The sequence below is a fragment of the Octodon degus genome, unplaced genomic scaffold (genome assembly GCF_000260255.1).
Source record: "Octodon degus isolate 3935 unplaced genomic scaffold, OctDeg1.0 scaffold00028, whole genome shotgun sequence".
Lineage (NCBI taxonomy): Eukaryota > Metazoa > Chordata > Mammalia > Rodentia > Octodontidae > Octodon > Octodon degus.
The window spans coordinates 20,768,796-20,776,647 of NW_004524604.1; positions in this window are offsets into that span (position 1 = coordinate 20,768,796).

The following is a 7,852-nucleotide window of genomic DNA, read 5'->3' on the forward strand; positions in this document are numbered from 1 at the left end:
GAGCTCAAGGGAGGGGTAGCAGCAGCTCAGGCAGCTAGCTTCTCTTCCCTCCCTTCACTGAAATGAAAATTACCTCCCAGGGCAGGTGCAGTATCCACATCCACAATAATCAAACACAAGCTCCAGAAGCTGCCCCAAGACTGCAGGAGGCTTTGCGGGGACAGCTAGACAGAAACCATAACACTATATTTTTAGGGGAGAATTTCATTTTCCTAGTTGTGAACCTTGCAAAGATTAAAAGAGCAGAAACCTCATAGAAACCATACTATGATACAAACAGTCTTACTAGTTTTCCAAAAAAGCAGAAGGGAGGGCTGAATTTGGTCCCAGAAATTCATTGTATAATTTATTACCTCTCCCTTTGATTATCACTTTTAAAATAGGAAAATCCACTGAGCGTGAATCATGCCAGCCCCACTTGAATTTTCTATTTCTACAGCCGAATATCCTGGATCAGGATATGTGCCTTATATCTTTTGATAGAACCAACTTAGTAGTGTATGTGCCAGGTTACATTGACACAGAAAAGGGTGAGAAACTTCTTTTTCTCATGTGTTTGAGCAAACTCAGTTTTATCAATATTCTCTCCAATACCAGGGGCACAGAAGTTTGCATTTCATTCCTAGATTTATGATGCATTGGTATCATTTGTCTCTGTAAGTCTCCCTTTCCACCCAATTTCTTTAAAATTTTTCTATTGAGATAAATTTACTTGCCATTAAATGCTTAATATTAAAGTGAACAATTCATGGTTTTCAGTATGTTCTTGAGTCTGTGCAACTCTCTCCTTTGTCTAATTCCAAAACACTTGCGTCACTCTCAGATGTCATTAGCAGTCACACCCCTGCCTTGGCCCCAGGCCTTCACTTTTCTGTTTATGGATTTATGTATTGGGGACACTTCCTGTAAAAGGTGTGACATGTGATTTTGTGTATGGATTCTTTAACTTAAAACAGTATTTTCTGGACTCTTCTATGTTGTAGCACATGTGAGGATTTAAGTTTTCACTGTTAGAAGTAAGTTCCTGTAAGCGTCTATGTACAAACTTTTACATGATACACATTTTTGGTTCTCTTGGATATGAGTAGAGCTGTGGTATCATCTAACAGCTCTGTACAACTTTTTGAGAAAATGCCAGGTTGATTTTCAAAGTGGCTGCACAATTTTACATTCCTACTAGCAATGCAAGAAGATTACGGTTTTTCCATATCCTTGTTCAAACTTGTCATTATCTTCTTTGCTCTGATTTTAGCCATCATAGGATATATGAAGTGGGATTGCACTGTGTTTTAGATCTGAATTTTGCTAATGGCTTTTGATGTTGAAACTTCTTCATATACCATTTGTACAGTTTTGGAGGACTGTCTCTTAAACTTTAAGATTTTTTTTTTTAACTATTGATTTTTAAGCGCCCTTTATATAGTCTGGATCCTGGATAACAACACACCAGTTAAAAATTATTTTCTTCATTTTCTAGGTTGCTTTTCATTTTAAATAGTGTCGTTTTGTAGGAGGAGGGGTCTACAGATGAGAAAACAGAATAGGGGCCTCTTTAGCACTTCTAGCTAATCCTGATTAGAAGGAATAATAATAATAATAATTAATAATAATAATAATAATAATGTTATTAGAGAAATTCTCCTGGGAAGCAAGTCAAGGGCAGAGGTAGAGAGAGAGAGAGAAAAAAAAAAAACAACAGATAAAGAAAAGCACCAAATGGCCTTGGAACTTAAACCAAGAGATGAAAAAAGTTAAGAGGCAGGATGCAGAGAGCAGGCCAAATGCACAAATGATACACCTCCCTCACTGCCTGTAGACTATAGGGAAGCGAGGGGGCTGCCTCACTTTGAGACAGTGTGTAGTTACACTCATGTACTTATGTATTCATTCTAGAGTCACTGCGTTCCTCACCATATTAGAGAGTATAATACACATCACACATCCCCTTACTAACTAAGCTAACCTGACTAAGTTACCCCTTTGCTAATTATCTTTGGAGGTCACTCCAAAGATAAGGCCTTAAAAGTAGGCTAAGAACAAATAAACAGACAAAAAGAACTGTCTGTGGGCCTCTGGAAGACACTGCAGTGGGCAGCGGTGCTCAGAAGCACACCCGGTCATGGGAAGTTCCAGGTGGACAAGGAAAGATTGCTTCCCCACCCCTATAAGAGCAGCTGGAAAAAGGGGCCACAGGTCCTCCATCTTTCGGGAGCCCCCTACTCTGATTCATCCTTATCAGGGTAGATATTTATGTGCTCCTTTTCACCCCTTCCTTTCTCTCTTTACAAATAAGGTGTCTTCCTTTTGTTAAATTTTGTGGCTCTAAATTTTTATCGGGGCTGAGTTTATGGTCCTAGGAGGCTGCTTGGACAGCAGCACAGAGGCGTTCGCTCCCCACAGGCAGCATCTTTGGTTCCCTGACCAAGATCCTGCTGTGACACTTTGAATCTAATTAATTGGAATCTAATTAATACCCCCTCTTTAGTTTTATAACTTGCTTACTTGGTGTCATTTAAAAAAATGCTAACTAATTTAATGTCATAAGGATTTATCCCCATATTCATTTGAATAACTTTATAGTTTGAGCTTTTACACTGGGGCCATTGATCTGTTTTGAACTAATTTTTATATTTGGTGGAAGATGTGGGTCCAATTTCCTTTTTTTTTTTGTATGTGGATATTCTATTTTCCTAGCACCTTGTTGAAAAGATTAATTTTGAATCCTTTGTTGAAAATCTACCAACAACAGGTATATAATTTATTACTGGATTCTTACATCTGTTTTTCTGATAGGTACATATATATTTTTAAATGCTAACCACACTATTAATTACTGCAGCTGTGTTGAAACTGGGTAGAGTGTGTTCTTCACAATTTTTTTTTAAGGATGGTCTTGAATATTTCATGTCCCTCATTTTCTATATCAAGTTTAGGACCAGCTTGCCTGTTTCTGCACAAAGCTCATTAGAATCCTGACAGGATTGCATTGGATCTGTAGAACAACTTGGAGAGTATTGCCTTCTTGCCTTCTTGTGTTCTATTCAATGAATATAGAATTTTTTCTCATTTATTTGGGTCTTCCTTAGTTTCTTTCAGCAATATTTTGTAGTTTTCAGTGTATAGGTCTTACACTTCTATGGTAAAATTTATTCCTGTTTTATTCTTTTTATGCTACCATAAGTCAAATTATCTCCTTAATTTTATTTTTGATTGTTCTTTGCTAGTTTGTAGAAATACAACTGATTTCTCTATATCAAACTTGCATCCTGAATCTTGCTGAACTCCATTTATTAGCTCTAATCTGTTTTTATTGAACACATATATAGTCTGTCAAAAATGTATACATACTTTAGGAAATGAAAAATATATGTTTTTTAAACAGAGGGCATTATTCTTGTATGGGGGACCCTAGAAGATGTAACATATTGCAGAAAACCCACTACACTGCCAGCCCTTAGAGAAAGGACTGAAAATGCATGTTCAGCAATCTCAATGACCAAGGTTACAAATGCAGCAGTTTGCTATACTAATAAATGCCTGGAAGCTAAAGACCACCACTTTGATCACCTCATAATTATAGAGGTCAAAAGGTAATTGATGATGATATCTCAATAAATTTAGTATTAAAATATTTGTAAGCGTTTTTCTTTTTCTGAAGTGTGTATACTTTTTTAAAATTATGAGCAGAATATATTTATTGGGGGAAAGAAAGCTCCTGTTTGAAATAGGGATAGGAGGGGGGCCCTGAGTGGGTGGTCCCCAGGAAGCTGCCTCTTCCAGGGACTTTTATAGTGTAAAACCATGCGGGTCTAAGGTGGAGAACATGGGAGCTTGTTTAGGTGAGCATGAGGTGGTACAAAACAATGGTCAACCAGTGGGATTACAAGCACCACTGCTCAGGTAAAATTGATTAAGTCCAGGAAGCAAGTCATGTAGTAAGTGGGCATGAAGACAGAGCAGGACTTTGTCTCATAGCTATCTGGTAGTAGTTGGATTAATGATTCTTCCAGGCTTCTTCAGGGTGCTGATCAATCCCAGATGCTAATCTTTAGGGAGGTAAGCATTTGTTCAATTTTTGGTCTTTAGGTCTGGCCCACAGCAGGGGCATCCATCTCTCTCACCATTGCAACATATCTTGTCTTATGTCCTGTCTCCTTGAGGGCCCAGCTCTGTCTGACTCCCTATAAATTTCTTTCTAACTTGGCTGCCTGCAACACTCCCACCTCTGAAGAAGTAACCCAAATTTCCATGGGGGAATCAGGAGTGATGATTGCTCCAGCTTCTTCAAGCTGAAAAGGGTCATAGTTGTGAACTGGCAATCAGAGATACGCTCCAGAGGTTCTACCTAAAGGCTGTCAATAGATATCAGGCATTTTTGTCTTGTGTAGGTGGAATAGCTTTAAGTCTGGAAGAGATAAATCCAAAGAAACTATTAAACATGCATGGGCCAAATAATATCAACAAGATAATTATGGATATGGTCAAAAATGATTTTCACCAAGGAGACAGCAATGTCTTCCCATAAAAATGAGGGGCCAGGGAGATGGCTCAGTAAGATAAGCACTTGACTGGCAAACACAAGGATCTGAGTTCAATCCCCGGTTCTGAATAAAAAAAAAAAGATAAAGATAGGGTCTGGGGGACTTCAGCACCTCACGTACTATTGATTTGATATCTTTTGAACAGCTATTGAGACATTAGCAGAAGAATCTGGAATGTAACCTTTTAAAGTTTGTAATTATAAAAAGACTCATCAGAAATTTTTGTAGATCCAGTAGTAGAGATCTCTTAAATGTGGGGTTTAATCCCTTTTTTATCTTCCATGGCCACTGGGTATTGTCTCAAATAAACTGGCCTTTTATATTTCACTAACTCTATTACTACTGGGGACACATGAATTGCCAGATCTGGAGAAAACACTGAGTACTCTCCGGGTGACAAGTGGGGCCACTGGCTGGGTAACTACCGACAAACCTGCATGAGCATCTATCAAAAGTCTAACAGGCTTTCTTCTTAGAAAACAGTTAACATGGGTTCCCTCAGGTGGAGAGGCGAAGACCCATGGTTTTATCAATCTGAAACTTCCTCTGACTCCATCATGAACACTTCTTTTTTCCCTCTCTAGTAGCTTTGGACATTTTTGCTTGAAATGCTCCTTTTCTCTGTCTAGATTTAAGGAAACATAATTTTCCCCTGTTTTTCTCACTGGCCTTCCTTCTTGTAGGCTGCTAGTATGACTATTCTAATTTTCTGCCTATATTTTTATTCTGTATCCTTTCTATTATGAAACACTTTCTGAGCAACTGAGACAATTCATTCTTGCAAACCCTTCTAACTTCTGCACTTTGTGTCAGATAGTTGAGGCCCACTGAACAAGATATAATTTTTTTAGTTTTAAGGCCTCCTGCAGGCATCCCTGCCCAAGGAACATGAGAGCAACTTCTCTTGTAATAGGGCAGGAAACACCAAGAAGACTCAGCTCACTTGGGCTTTATGAGGTGGGCAGTTAGTTAAGGCCTTAATATGTGTCTCTATAGACAAAATCTGCTTGATCTCAGTAAAAAGAATCTTAATCTAGCATATTTGTTACAGATTTTACCTGCATGATTACCTGGGTTTTGGTATCTTCTAGGAAAGAACAAATTTTCGGAGAGATTAGAGGATGCTTAATCAAAGCATGAGCATTTGAGCTAGCAAGTAAATTTATAAACTTTGAGGTGTAACAGTTGTAACCCACTAGCTCTTAGACCCCTTTATTTACGGAGTCTGATAGTTTGCTTTAAGTCACTATAGCTTTAGTTATAATTATCTCCGAACCAGATTATGCAAACCAGATTAATAAACCAGATTAATACCTTATTTTTACTGTCAATGCTTTTAAGTAATGTAAGTACAGTATGGCATATTTTCCTAGTTACACCTTATGAGAAAACAATGACATCAGTTAGTTAAGGCCTTAATATGTGTCTCTATAGGCATTTTTGCCTTTTAATTGAAAGACACCCATAAATATTGACTGAAATATTAGTATTTTCTTTTTAAAATGTCTAATAATTTTTACCAATTGGAACACACACATATATTATAAAGCATTAGGCAATGTCACTTATGAAAAATATAATCTGAAAGTTCACACCTGTATTTACTATCAGCATGAAATACCTGAGTTATACCAGAAATCAACCAGACCAACTTACTACACTTATCATTGAAATACACAGAATTCAGTCAGATTAAACCAATGTCCCATTCAGTGTTTTGGATATGGCCCCCATGATAAACAGGGGGCACTGCTGAGGGGTTGTTTCTCTGTTTAACATTGTGGGTCTGAATTTTATGGTCTGGCTCTATCTATAGGCCCAAAGCTGTTTGACATGGGACAGCCAGTTTCTAGACATTTTTGAAAATCAGAATTCTATCTGTCCTTGGGAACCTGTTTGTTTTAACTAGTGAAATACTTTTTAAGTCTTGTACATGAACAAATATATATATATATATATATATATATATATATTCGTCTCAGCATAATTTTGATAATTTTGATGAATTAGAAGCTGGAACATAGTGCAGTATCTCAGTTACAGCTAAAGCAAGATGTCTTCTAAAGTCTTTCTATCAAGGTACAATGACTGGAAGGAACATCAGGGTTGGAGAAGGACAAAGAGACCTGTGCCAATGTCCAGCAATAGGCTGGGTTTCTGTCCCTCTATAGTCATGATTACCCAGAACTCATCCTTGGAGGTAGCAGGTAGAGATAACAGTCCAGCCAGAGGGAGGAGACAGGCCCAGAGCTCTTTAGTCCTACTGGGCCATCTGGGAGGCTGAGTCTGAGCTCTGGGGCCTCTGCCTCAGAGTACAGTCTCACTTCTAGTGACTGCTTTGACAATCAGAGCATGGCTTGGGGCTTCTTGAGGCAGTTCCTCTTATGCTGGCCTGGCTTATGACAACAGTAGCAGATAAAATTCATCAGCAGATGAACCTCATTGTCGTTAAGCTCTTCTTGGAGCCCAGAGAATCAGATTTAGGGTCTGTTTTGAGGAGACAACATTATCAGCCATTTTTGATTTCTTTGCTTTCTCTCCATGCTTTTCTCCCAGTTCTGATTATAGGAGACTAAAGAAGCAGTTTTTGCTAAAATATCAAATTATCTAGTGCAAAAGCTATCTTTTGTAGCTCTTTTCTAATATCTGGGGCTGACTGTGTAATGAACTTATCTGTAAGAGTAATCTGTCCCTTTATTGAATTAGCATCTTAGGAAGTATGTCTTACCGGTGACTCTATTAAACATTCTAAGACATCAGAGGGGTGGTCATCTTTTTCCTGGTTAATAGCTAAAGTATAATAACTATCTACAAGAGCATATGCTTGAAAGAAAATGTCTTTTCCAGTCTTCTGCATGGCTGTTAGGCCAACAGGAGTATGACTGCTTGGGCTCTGGTGGAACAGAGAGTTCCACTGGCTGTCTATCTTTTGGTTGTTTAAATTAACAATATGATATTTATCTCAAAATGTAATAGCAGCTTGTAATGCTGCCTTTCATTAGAAGTCAAAGCCTGGTTTAAGATTAACATTACATCTCTCCAATCTAGCTTATAAGTCTAAATAAATCTTCTAAAGACATCAATATACTTGTCAAGGTCATCTAAAGATTTTCTAAGATCTGACTTTATCTGTTTTAGGTCACAAAGAAGAAGGCAAATGACTGTCATTGTGGTATTCTGAATATGGGCGGCTTGTCATGACATGCCAGTTACTACTAAGATGTCTCTCAGGTAGGTGGATGTTCAAGAAGAAGGGGGTGGTGAATGAAAGCAAGAGACAGGAAAAGGAATATTGTGGGACTGTCCTGCTT